This window comes from Tinamus guttatus, unplaced genomic scaffold, assembly GCF_059628265.1.
Source record: "Tinamus guttatus ecotype Peru unplaced genomic scaffold, ASM5962826v1 Tinamus_guttatus_pri_ptg000150l, whole genome shotgun sequence".
Classification (NCBI taxonomy): domain Eukaryota; kingdom Metazoa; phylum Chordata; class Aves; order Tinamiformes; family Tinamidae; genus Tinamus; species Tinamus guttatus.
The window spans coordinates 12,211,000-12,225,280 of record NW_028288684.1 but is presented as its reverse complement, the minus strand read 5'-3'; the positions used below and the strand labels follow the sequence as shown (position 1 = coordinate 12,225,280).

Sequence of the window (14,281 nt, the reverse complement as noted above, 5' to 3'; positions counted from 1 at the left end):
ATTACTTCATTTTGAGTAGAAAGTGAAAACAAATAAGGAACTTCATTTGGAGTAATTTAAGCTAGTAATAACTGTTTTCAATCTTAGTTATAGTGTCACTAGTATAATATAATAATAAGTAGATTTTCTTCCTCTGCCTTAAGGTAACTAATCGTAGAGACAGAGAATGCACATTGCAGGTTAGACAGCACCAGCTATATGCCCTCTTAGCAGGGTGCAACAAGATGTGACATTGCTCTGCTACGACTGCTGTGGATCATCTTCTGTCCCCCTGTCTCAGCCCAGGCTTTTCTGGGATGCAGAAATAGTACTTCAAAATCAGTGAGCTCAAAGGCTGGAAATATGCCTGACTGCAGTGAGTAGCACATTAGTGAGGTTGCACAAGGAGGGGAGATAATGCAATTGCATGGAAATATCCCCCTATTTCTTAAATATACAAACACAGCACCAAATGTTGATTTTTTTAATTCAGTGCCTCTGAAGATAGGGGCAAGGATGGCAACACTGATGGTCTGTTCATGGATTGAGAAGAGGAGAAGCCACCTTTCAGCCACTGTTTCCCCAGGGTCCTGTGCCTCTGAGGATAGATGGAGGAGGTTAGAAGAGGCAGAAATAATAGGCCTCTATCTCTAAAGGTCCCTTCCCACCTTAACGATTCTATGATTGTATGATTCTATGGGTCTGGCTCCAAGATGCTGTTTCCTGCAGCTGAGCTGTCAGGAGGGCATGTAAGTATGTTTGGTGTAAACCAGACTCATGCTGTTCCTCCGTCATAGCAAGGGGAGGCGGAGGACTGAAATGTGACTTTCTGGGTCATGGTGCACACCCAGACTTTCCTCGAGCTGTGCAATTATACATTTTCCTTATTCAGAGTCTATGCTGACTATTACATCTAAATAAGTTTCAAAGCTTCTATTCATATAGCTATGATTAAATAAGTTGGCACAATGGGTGATTTTATACAACTGCTGTGTACTGCTGTGTCCCAGTGCACATAGGATGTAGTGACATGTTGAAAAGAAAATGCTTAACTGATACTTTCCTCAATTCAAATTTGGTTTTCAGATTATAAATGATTTTTTGAAAGGGCTGTAATTTGATTTTTTTTTTCCTCATGGAAGATGTGTGTGAAGCTCACTACCCTGTTGATATTGGCAATGACAAGGCTAAATCTAATGCACTAAATGTCATACTTTAAAAATTTTCCAGTGAGCATACATTGTAATGGTGTTTACAACATGAATCAGCATAATTGCTTCTGACAGGTTGCTTGTATCATTTTATCTTTCCCCAACAGAGACAGCTCTTTACTTCTTTCTTTTCAAAAGTTGAGCATCTCTTATACAGCATAAGACTGCATAAAATGAATTTAATGTTATTGTAAACTGCAACAGAAAATACCTTTTATTGTCTTTATTCCTGATGGAATTATTTTGCAGGGTGAATGCTTTTGATCTTAGCATAGCTCCTCTAAACTATAAATATATTAATTTGAAACATCCAGCATCAGAAGATTATAAATATACAAATGTCAGAAAATTTACAGTTATTGTTCCTGCTCTGATTATAATTTCTTCTTGCTGGAGGTGCAGTGCGTAGTATTTCTCGGTAATGCTTTACTGTACTTAATTTTAATTTCATAGTCACCTTATGCATGATTTGTGATTACTGCAAGGCTTATTAATTCAGATTTGCCAGCTTTTTTATGTTCGCATTTTAAAATTTTCCAGTGTGTTAGTATATAGAAGAATGATGTGGGGTTTTTTTTGAGGGAAGAGAGGACTGAAGTAAGAAAGATAACTAGGTAGGTAAGAATGTGCATCCTTAAAGGATACTATCTGTTTGTGCCAGCAGTGTATCTCTGAATTGATGGTTCTTTGATTGCTTCTTCCTTTCATTCATCCTCCAATGATGGAGTCAACATCTCATTCCAAAATATTTGTACTGTGACTTCATAAATATATTGTTTTAATGAGGAGCCCTTCCACACCAGCCCATGAGTGCCACTGTAGAGAGCAATGCAGAGAGGAATGCACTTAAGCACTCTTGCTGAAAACACTGGAAGGTTCTATAGTCTTCAGAGTAAGAGTAAAATAGTCTGTCCAGTAAGACCCAATAATGACATTTAATCTGCAAATTGTTCTCTAATGTCCTGAAAAAAGAGAAAGAGGTCAATTTTTGCCTAACCTGAAACATGTTATCTCAAAGTGCCTAGGGCAGAGGAGATCTTGGCATCTAGCTAAGTATTTAGGATGTTTATACTGCATGAGATGAAATGGTCTGTCCAAGTTCCTTATTTGTAAAATGGTGATAATATCTGATCTCTTTTGAAAAAGCAAGCACAATAAAGTACATATATGAGATGTGAGAGACAATGATACTGGAAGCTGCTTGAATAATAAAAGAAGCTGAAGGTCAAAAATGGTCTATTATTAGTAATAGAAAATATACTTTTTTTTTTCTTCATTTCTTGTTTCTGGTGAAGTTCCAGATCATATATCCAAGGGCTCTGTGTTTATGGGAAGGAAAAATCAATATATGATCAGTCACATTTTCTGGACTTGTAGCAATATCTCATGAACTAACGCCCCATTTTCACTTTCCAAGCTATTGTGCTACGAGAGTCCACATTTTTATAGAAAAAAATCAATTAATAAAGTGTCAATATTTGACAAGAATAGTTTTCTAAAGCATGGAAAGAATAGCATCCTCTCTCTTTTCATTGGGAATATATTTAATGAGTAGCATTAAAAAAATATTAACCTATATCTAAGAGAATACAGGAATGGCTCCCAATTAGATTTTCTTTCAATTCATTTCTTCTCTTAAATCCACAAAAAATACACCTACTGATAATAATAAAATATCACTGATACTTGTAAAGCTCCTTCACTAGTGTGCATTGGCAATTGCAAAACAGTGGGTTTATTTCTCTTTTCCATTATTCTTTCCAACCTTTCTTTCTGCTTTTCATTGTTCTCAAGCTTAGGGCTAGATCTCTTTAAGCTTTATATGCCTGCAAGAGTATCTGAAAGTATGTGTAAAGCTAAAGACTTTTAGCTTTACTCATCTTTCAGAATTCCTTCAGAATATCTCTTGAACTTCATTTTATAGGAATAGTCAACAGGAAATAGGACTTCATGCCACAATTATAATATCTAAATGTACGTCTTAAATAAATTTAAGAATTTGCCCCAAAATCACCAAAATAATTTTAAATTATTTCAAAAAATTCTTAGGAAATTGCAAGGTTTTCATTGACTTAGTTCTTAGTGAATCACTCCTGAGTGGTTAACTGGATCTCCCTTCTTATTTTGAGGGAGATGATGGTGACAGAACAGAGATAAGAAAGAGGCAGCAGTTGTTGCTAGGAAAATGAAAGAAGAGTAGGTGATAGCAAATGAGAACATAATAACCTAAGAGACAGAAGCTATAAACCTGGAAAGATTTTGAGAAGGTGTCAGCAATGAGGTCTAGGTACAAAATAACTGAGCACCATTGCCCAATACTCTGATTTTTTTATACTATAAAACTAATCCACAAAATGCAGTAAGCAATGAGGTCTAGGTACAAAATAACTGAGCACCATTGCCCAATACTCTGATTTTTTTATACTATAAAACTAATCCACAAAATGCAGTACACTTACAAATGGCAGGATTGCTGAAAGCCAAAAGGCTGGAGGTTATGACATAGTCATGTTATTTGCTTTCAATAGGATGGAAGAGCTACCAAAAAATTGCCAGGTGATCACTCTAGCTGTTATTATTCAGAAGTTTTGGATTTAAGCTTCCAATTTTCCATATGTAGCATTCTCACTTTGCATAGTTAGTTGAAAGCGAATTCACTGAACATAATTAAAAGAGAGTCAAGAAAATCTAGGCTGTGCCCACATTGCATGCTATGCTTTGGTCTGTAGCCTTGGCTTTTGAGTTTCTTGATCCACTTTTTCCATGACCATATTTGCACTTAGGCTTCACATTCTGTGAGGTTCCTGATTCCTCAAGAAACATTCCAAAAATGTCTGTTCTTAAACAGCCATGATAGCTGAATAGCATGAACATTTAGAACAAAATTAACAGCAGAATTATTCAGGTACCAAGAGCAAAGTGTACTAGGAATCAGCATGTTCATTTGAATTTTATATGTTTGGGTCATTGCAGCGCCTGAGAGCTCTAGTAAGAGAAACAACTTCATCCTTAAAAGCACAAAAGAAAGAAACCATCGTTACCTAAAGGGAAATAATCAAGTGTTAAGCAGGACAGTAAAAAGAGAGCAAAAGATGGGAGAATTCACTGATACACTGAGACATGAAAAGTGCTCTTAACACAATAGCAATCTCATAATTGTCAAGTCTTTTTATAGGTATAAAAGAAAAGCTGTATCTGAGGGAGCATAATGAAGTGACTAAGGAAATGTTCACAGGAAATTTCTGCTGAACCTGCAAATATATGCAAAAGAAACCAGAATGATTTATGTTGGAAAATCTACCAAGTGGGGCTGAGGCTAGTATCATTGCTTAATTAAAAGAGGTCATCAGCATCTCTAAAATAAATAACAAGGTAGAGGTAAATCAGGAAGGACTTCGGAAGTGTGTAGAAATATTTGTTTGATGTGATGGGGAAAGAAGAGCCAGTGAAGGAATATAAAGAAAGGGACAGCATTACCAAACAGTCATCTAAGAAATTCATTGGGCAACATTCTGGATGCATATGAGTGAGGAAAATACATGCATGTTAGGTTTAAGTAACTGAGGAAAAAAAAATAGATGGAAGTGAATTTTCACTGCTATGTGGATAGGATAGACTTAAGGAGGTTAAAAAGAAAAATATAATAAAGACTGAGTGTTAGTATGTTTAATGGGTTGGTTTATTAGGGGGTTCTGATATGTAGGTTAAGACCCTGACTCATTGATAAGATATGCTGTTTATGTTATTACTACATTTACAAAAAGTAAATAGTGAGGCAGTTTGAAAAGTAAAGTTATTCATGTTGACCCTGAGCTAATGAGGAAACGCAAGAAAGACAGATGACAATCTTTAATCTTTAAAGGATTTGGAATAGAAAATGCATGGGTTATATGTACAGATAGGGAAAGATTTGGGAAACTGGGATTATAAGGTTTGTGTAAAAACTTTAACTAGGACAGGTTAGAGATCTGAGATACATCTGTCAGAGAGGTATGATCAAATTGTTTCAAACAAAGTATTCAGCGAATTAAGAGAAAGGAAGTATGATCAGTAAAGGCAAATGGAACAATGACTGATAAAAATCCATGCACATACTGTGAGGAAAGAATGATAACTAAAGAATACTAGATTATATTTGTATATAGAATCATAGAATCATAGAATGCTTAAGGTTGGAAGGGACCTCCAGAGGTCATCTAGTCCAACCCCCTACACACACAGGGTCACCTAGAGCACATGGCACAGGACTGCATCCAAGCAGGTTTTGAAGATCTCCAGAGAACCTCTGGAGATCTCCACAACCTCTCTTGACAACCTGTTCCAGTGCTCTGTCACCCTCACTGTTAAAAAAATTTTCCTTAGGTTCCTGTGGAACTTTTGGTGTTTCCGTTTGTGGCCATTACCTCTAGTTCTGTCGGTGGCCACCACTGAAAAGAGGCCAGCACCATCCTCCTCACTGCCTCCCTTGAGGTACTTATAGACACTGATTAGATCCCTCTCAGCCTTCTCTTCTCCAGGCTGAACAGGCCCGGCTCCCTCAGCCTCTCCTCATAGGGCAGATGTTCCAGGCCCCTGATCATCCTTGTAGCCCTGCACTGGACTCTCTGCAGCAGCTCCACATCCCTCTTGTACTGTGGAGCCCAGAACTGGACACAATACTCCACATGTGGCCTCAGCAGGGCTGAGTAGAGGGGCAGGATCACCTCCCTCCACCTGCTGGAGACGCCCTTCTTAATGCACCCCAGGATCCCATTGGCCTTCTTGGTCACAAGGGCACACTGCTGCCTCATGGTCCACTTGTCGTCCACCATGACGCCCAGGTCCTCCTCTGCAGAGCTGCTCTCCAGAAGGTCGGTCCCCAGCCTGTACTGGTGTCTGGGGTTATTCCTCCCCAGGTGCAGGACCTTGCACTTGGCCTTGTTGAATTGCATGAGGTTTTTCACCGCCCAGTTGTCCAGTCTGTCCAGGTCCCTCTGGATGGCAGTGCAGCCCTCTGGGGTATCAGCTACTCCTACCAGTTTGGTATCATCAGCAAACTTGCTGAGGTAGCACTCTGTGCCTTCATCCAGGTCATTGATGAATAAACTGAACAGGAGTGGACTAAGGACTGACCCCTGGGGGACCCCGCTAGCTACAGGCCTCCAACTAGACTCTGCACCGCTGATCACCACCATATGTATATGTGTAAGTCATAGAAGATGAAGACAGGAAGACAGGAAGTGCTGCTGCAACTTGGAGAAGCGCTTCTATTATTTTTACTGCAGCTTTATTGTCACTGTGCTTTTGTAAGATATATATAGTTTATTATAGGATTTAGCCATCCCTTGAACGTAAAAAGGGCGTAATACTGGCTACATTTAGGACTAGTCTGTATTAAATGGTTCTATTTAGAGCTTTTTTTCCACTAATTATACAGGTTAGTATTAATAGAGGTGTTTTATATTACATTTAGAGTATGATATGTAAGAGGAAGGATGTTGCTTTTCTAACTCTTTTTTTGTAGCAGAAAAAGATAATGAGAGCTATGTAAAATTCTGAAACCACAGGCAATTTATCAGGCCCACTGTGTGAGCTATTGCAATACTAGAGACATACTACATTGACTACTGATCATTTTATACCACTTTTAATGCCTTGAAATGAAAAGAAAGAAATTATTGGGGAAATAAAGTGAGAAAATGGAATATAAATAATGTATTTTTTGATATTTTGAGTCTTACTCTATTATTAGTCTTTTTATATGGGAAAATCCAATCAAATCAGATGACTATTCAGATTCACAGCTTAATCACATACACAGGAATTAGAGGATACTTAAAGAAGTGTTGCAAAATAATATGGTATTTTTGATACAGATTGAGAGCAAACAGTACAGGAAAACTGATACAAATATGTTTTCCTCATCTATGCTGTTTTGTCAGCATTTCTTTTATACCACTATATTTAGAACTTTAGTCCATAAGATTTTGCTTCAGTCTAAGAACAAACATACAAAATGTGAGCTAGAACAGCTACAAGATGTAAGGATAGAACAGATTTTAAGTAAAGAAAGAGGGTAAAGGAAAATGGAGATGGTAACTATTTCAGGCACATTTGTGCTCAGGTAACACAAAATCTAATTTATTTTCTAAGATGAACTGTTGCTTTTAGCCCTAAAAATACACAACTGGATGTTTTGTTAATTTACAATGATGCCAGAGGCCACAGCACAGCCGTGTCAGTCAAGAAGCACCCTGGGAACAGAGCATTGGAAGAGGCTGTCTCGCTCACCTTATGAAAGCAGCACAACTGGGAGGCCATCTCAAGTGCCTTTGGACTAATGCAAGCATGAGGGGCAAAAAATGGGATCGGTTTTCTCTGCACAGCTTTAGAGATGGGTTCTCATATGGGATGGCAAAGATTGGTTGGGGTGGCTCATAACTGCTGTGCAATTGATGATGGATGCAGACTTTTTAGGAAAGGTGGACTAAGGAGAGGAAGGAGAGCTGTTGCTCTCCATGTGAAGAAGCGGTGGGAGTGCATAGACTGTTGCCTTGGAATGGGAGACAAGAATCATAGAATCACAGGATGGTTGTAGTTGGAAGGGACCTCTAAAGATCATCTGGGCCAACCCCACCCTGCTCCAGCAGGGAGCACATGGCACAGGGTCGCATCCAGGCAAGTTTGCAAGATCTCCTGAGAAGGAGACTCCACAGCCTCTCTGGGCAGCCTGTTCCAGGGCTCTGTCACCCTCACAGTCAAGATGTTCTTCCTCACATGGAGATGGAACTTCCTGTCTTTCAACTTGTACACATTACCCCTTGTCCTATCACTGGACACCATGGAAAAAAGTTTGGCCCCATCCTCCCTACATTTATCCCTCAAGTACTTATAAATATTGATCAGATCTCCTCCCAGCCTTCTCCAGGCTAAACAGGTTCAGCTCGCTTAGTCTTTCCTCATAAGATAGATGCTCCACTCCCTTCATCATCTTTGTGTCTCTATGCTGGACCCTCTCTAGAAGCTCCACATCCCTCTTGTCCTGGGGAGCCCAGAACTGCACCCAATACTCCAGGTGCGGCCTCACCAGAGCTGAGTAGAGGGGCAAGATCGCCTCCCATGACCTGCTGGCAACACTCCTCCTGATGCAGCCAGGATCCCATTTGCCTTTTGGCCATGAGGGCACATTGCTGACTCGAGGTTAATTTGTCAGCCAGGACTCCCAAGTCCCTCTCTGCAGACCTGCTTTCCAGCAGGTCAAACCCTAATCTGTCCTGGTGCCTGATGTTATTCCCCCAGGTGTAGGACCCTGCACTTGTCCTTGTTGAACCTCATGAGGTTCCTCTCTGCCCAACTCTCCATCCTGTCTAGGTCTCTCTGAACGGCAGCACAGCCCTCAGGAGTGTCCTCACTCCCACTCCTCCCAGTTTGGTGTCATCTGCAAACTTGCTGAGGGTGCACTCTGTGCCCTCGTCCAAGTCATTGATGGACAAGTTGAACAGCATCAGGCCCAGTACTGATTCCCGCGGAACAGCACTGGCCACAGGCCTCCAACCAGACTTGGCCCCATTTATCACCACCCTCTGGGCTCTGCCATGTTCCAGCCAGTTTTCAGTCCACCTCACTGTCCACTCATCTAACCTGCACTTCCTGAGCTTTCCCATGAGGAAGTCATGGAAGTTGAAAGCCTTGCTGAAGTCAAGCTGGACAAGGTAGACAAGGTAGTCAAGACTCTCCCATCGTCCATCCAGCCATTCACCTCATTGTAGAAGGGACTAACCTTCTGGAGAGCAGCTCTGCAGAGGAGTACCTGGGCGTCATGGTGAACAACAAGTTGACCATGAGGCAGCAGTGTGCCCTTGTGGCCAAGAAGGCCAATGGAATCCTGGGGTGCATTAAGAAGACCATCTCCAGCAGGTCGAGGGAGGTGATCCTGCCTCTCTACTCAGCCCTGCTGAGGCCACATGTGGAGTATTGTGTCCAGTTCTGGGCTCCACAGCACAAGAGGGATGTGGAGCTGCTGGAGATAGTCCAGCACAGGGCTACAAGGATGATCAGGGGCCTGGAACATCTACCCTATGAGGAAAGACTGAGAGAGCTGGACCTGTTCAGCCTGGAGAAGAGAAGGCTGAGAGGGGATCTAATCAGTGTCTATAAGTACCTCAAGGGAGGCAGTGAGGAGGATGGTGCTGGCCTCTCTTTACTGGTGGTCACCAACAGAATGAGAGGTAATGGCCACAAACTGAAACACCAAAAGTTCCACAGGAACTTAAGGAAAAATTTCTTAACACTGAGGGTGACAGAGCACTGGAACAGGTTGTCAAGAGAGGTTGTGGAGTCTCCTTCTCTGGAGGTCTTCCAAACTCGTTTGGACGCAGTCCTGTGCCACGTGCTCTAGGTGACCCTGCGTGTGCAGAGGGGTTGGACTAGATGATCTCTGGAGGTCGTTTCCAACCTTAACCATTTTGTGATTCTATGATTCTGTCAGGGTTGTCAAACATGACTTCCCCTTGGTGAACCCATGCTGAAATAATGGGAAGCGTGAGGATATGGATCAAAACACAGATGAGCATGGGTGGCATTATGATGCATGTTGGCTTCAGATACCCAGATCAAGATGTAAAAGCAGAGTAAGATATCATTAGGTAGCTAGAGAAAGCCTCATAATAGTAAGGTCCGGTGGTCATGGAGGCCTTCAACTGCCCTGATAGCTGTCCAGTGGGCGATATGGGTGGTCACAAGCAAAAAGCAACACAGGAAATTTCTGGAGAGCATCAAAGTGATGCATGAGCTAACTACAGGAGACACTCTGTTGGACCCAGTGTTCACAGATAAGGAAGAGAAAGGTTACAGATGTGTTGGGTGAAGTCATCCTTGGCAGCAGGAAACATGAGATTCTGAAGTGTATCCAGATCTTGAGAGAAGTTAGCAAGATAAATAATGCGGTTATAACCCTAGACTTCCGGAGAGCAGACTTCAGCTTGTTAATAGTCTTCCTGGCATGACCCAGTGGACACCTATCCTGGAAAAGGGACTCAAGAATCTGCTTGATTTTCAAAGACAATTTTCTCAAACCATAAGATGCACATAAGATCCATGCTGATCTGCAGAAAATTGAGCAAGCATAGCAAAAGTCTAGCATGGATGAACAGGGAATTCATGACTGAACTCAAATGGAAAAAAGTTCACAAAGGGTGAAAACAGGGTGGACTATGTGGAGGATTATAGATAGACATTTTTTGCATGCAAGTATAGAGGGAAGTTGGAAACAACAAGGAAAGTGAGGGGTTTCTGAAATTACATTGACATTTATTCTGAGACGATATGGAATCTCTACCTTTAAGTACATAAATAAGATAAAGTTCTTTGATGTGGACAGAAATCGTCAATCTGTGTATATAAGGAAAATGTGGAATTTCCTCATCTTTAATGTGAACAATAGGTATTTAAATGAAAAAACTGGGATTTCCTCATCTTTAATGTGAACAATAGGCATTTAAATGCTTTCTTAAACAGCAATATTGAAAACCTGACAGTCAGCTAGAAGTATTTCTTAGGCATGATTGACATCTTTCCTCTGCCCCACATAAAAAATACTCTGTGCTTGAATTTTTTAATCATTATTGAACATTTTTGAGTGGCAGATTAGTGTGCATGACTTATGCTGTTCGCTGGCTTATTGGAAACTGCTGTTCTGCTTCTAAGCTCCATATTTCATCTTTCTTCATGAAAAGAAAAATTTTTCAAACAGCACTGACACCGTATGCAGGGGAATGTGGTTCTCATGAGATAATCGCAGCTCTGGAGAATTGTATTTGCTTAGCTATTGCTCCGTTCAAGATGCTGTAAGATAAGATTGTCTCATGAGACTTCACTCTCAGTTATGTTAAGTAGTCTATGCATTTCATAATGCTTTTTGAAGCTTTTCTGTTTTCCCCAAACTCACCACAGATAAATAGTTTATTTATCATGATTAGTGTCATTTATAAGAACACCAAAACATCTTATTTTTAAATCATAAACTATTTGAAAGCATAAAAGATTTTTTGATTTACAGTGGGGTTTATAAGGTTATGTAAGCTATAAAGTACCTACAGCTACTACGGTGTAATTTCTAAAGGCAAACTGTGAACAGCAACAGATTCTAGTTACTGAATTTAGAGGAGTTCTAGGTTGTTAGTTACTGCCTTAGATCTTGAACTGTGTGGAATATGGTCAGAAATGTCACCTACCTGAATTACACATGGAGCTTCATCATCTGTTAGAAGTGGAAGAGTGCTATTCATTAATTCAGGCAGGATATCTTCAGTTCATTCCAGACTCTAAGCAGAACCCAATTCTCCCATTTTGTTTGCATTTTTTTTCAATTGAAGAAATGATTAGAGTAAGTAAGTCATTAAATATCCACAGAACCTGATCAGTTAGGCTTTATGCAGATAGATAAAAGATTCTGTCTCCTAACATAAAGTTGAACCTTCCCTTGTCGCCTTCCCCCTATCCCCCTCCATGTTATCCTGTTCAAATCGTCTGTGAATACCTAGGATTTAGTCTTGTAAACTGGGGGTCAGTAATAGTGTCTGTCTGGAAAGCATGCTGAGGCAAAGCAAAGATCAGGCTGAGCACAGGAACTGTAAGGATTTATATACTTGCCAAGGAAAATAAGTTTCTGAAAAACGTGTTTCCTGACTCTTTCACACAGTGTGCCCCTCTGTTTGTTTCTTATTATATGTCACTGTTTGGAAGGAAACCGTTCCGCCTGCTGGGGTCAAGAAACTCCACTTCCTTTTAAGATAAGGCAGTCATTGAAAGATAAGACAGTCATTGACAGGATATTTAGAAAATGAGTCCATTTTCCATTGAATTTTCTCCCATCTCTGATACTTAACCAATACTTTCAGGGAAACCTTTTTGTCTTTTGCTGTTCTTCTGGGATATTATGTTTTACATGACAGATTTAAAAGCCCCAAGTTTTTAATTGGCAAAATGCACCATCAACTCAAAAAACAACAACAAAAAACAAAACAAAACAAAACAAAAAGTTAATCAAGAAAGGACCTATTCAGAAATCTCTTCTACCTCTCTGATAATACATGCTACCTGGATTGTTGTGTTGTCATGGAAAATCCCTTCAAGTTTTATGCAACAAATTACTGAGTGGAATTTGCTTCAGTTCATCTCAAAGATTACTTTAGGTACTTTGGGTTTTTATGGGATTATGCGTGAAGAAAAAATATCTTTTATGTTCACATCCCTCAACTGAGCATGTGTTCAGGGTCCATATATCCTGAAAGAGCAGTGAGTGGAGTAGAACAACCTCATGAAACAGTGGAGAGGATGCAGGAGGAAATCGAGAAGGATCAGAGCTCAGGATCTATGTGATTCCTGGTGACAGAAATAAGCCCTACGTGTTTATTAGATTACAAGAAAAAGGCACCAGGTGAAATTGCATGTTTAGAGGTAATGTGGGACTAAGTAGCATAAAAACTATCTAATTCCCTTTTCAAATATTCAGCATATTTATGTGGTCAACAACAAAAACTCTAGAGAATTGGAGGAGTTTTTAAGTTCTAATAATATACCTGAATGAGGAACAGTCCCAGGTTTTATACTACTATCATCAGTATCTGATAACTTCAGTCTTTATCTAATTCTTAATCTCAGTCATGGAGTGACTAGACACTTGGAGTGGCTTGGCACTCAGTTCTCTGAGAAATGAGTAACAAATTACCGAATGTGATTTTGAGTGTTTTTAACTGTATAGTACAGAATAAGAATGAGGATTATTTACAAATCTATGGTGCACTTTCCACATCACTTATACTTTTTGGTCTGCATACATTATATTTTTTGGCTTACTTTTCTGATTTTATTGGAAATAATTATTTAAATAAAATAATAAAAGCTTAAGATGGGGGAATAGGTGTAGTGATTGGACTGCGGGATCTGGATTCCTGTAATGTCACTGTGTTGCTAATTAAAATACTCTAAGGGTTTTGCATGGGTTTGGTATTTAGGGGGAGTCTAGCACAAAGGTAGCTTGGAAACCCTAAAAAGCCCACTTTATCTCATACTCTTTTGAAACCTTGTTTCCTGCCAAATTTGCTTTTCCACTCTGGTGGCAAAGCCAGGCATTTAGAAACCCAGAGTGCCAACCTATTATAAAAAATATTTAAAAATATATTTGGATATTCCAAAGATCTGATAATTCTTGTTAAGTTTATTCTGCGCAGGTAGCTCATACTGTGAGTTATGTTGCTGAGGAATTTGGCCAGCCACAATTATGGGAAAAACGTGTGGCTGTCTGTCTTCTGTGATTATGGTTGCTGTATAAAAGCAGTTTTGAGGGGCCCTTTCCATGATGCTGGTGAAAGGCGACCATAACATTGGCACAGGTATTCTTGGTTTAGCAATATTAGGTATTTTACTACATTTTCATTATACCTCTCAAATGCATCGGAGAAGAAGATCTGTCGCTGACTTTGTGTAAAATTTTGAGTAAAATCTGTCCATAGGGAGAAAGAAAAATGGAGTGTTGAACACTCAATATAATGAAAACTATGGCTTTTAGGTAAAAATATGTAACAAAATGCAAAACACTGTAGCCTTCTGATTTGAGTATTACTGTCTTGCAGCAAAAAGATCTTTTTTAGTACCAGTTTTGAGTGGCGTGAGACCGCAAGTTCAATTTCTTGTGGCTTTCAGTAGACATGCAAGGTTGGAGCATGCCTGAAGCAAGTTATTGTACTAACAAAGTTGCCCATTCAAACAGAATGCTTATATGTTACTTTTCTGCAAATTATCCTTAATAAATACTAACAAATTCCTAGTAAATGTTTTGTGGTGTTTTTCATCATGGCATATTTTTTTAAAGTTTCTTTCCTAACCAAATATAGACTTTCTTGAATATTAAGCGATTGAGTTAATTTTGGGTGGGGAAAGTATTTTGCAAGTCAATTCTTTGAATGTTGTCACATACATCATTCTTCTTGTTCTCATCAGCCAGGAAATTACTAAATCTGCAATAACAACAGATTGACAACTAACTGCCAAATATGCCATTCTAAAGGGAAAAACCTATACTTTCTTTATGGCAAACATATTTGGTCATGTTT

At 39.6% G+C, this 14,281-nt stretch overlaps 1 protein-coding gene across 13 annotated transcripts in view; it reads left to right on the top strand.

Moving 5' to 3' along the window:
- GRIA4 (glutamate ionotropic receptor AMPA type subunit 4) overlaps window positions 1-14,281 on the top strand; it is a 228,480-nt gene that overhangs the window by 98,614 nt on the left and 115,585 nt on the right. The window lies entirely within an intron of this gene.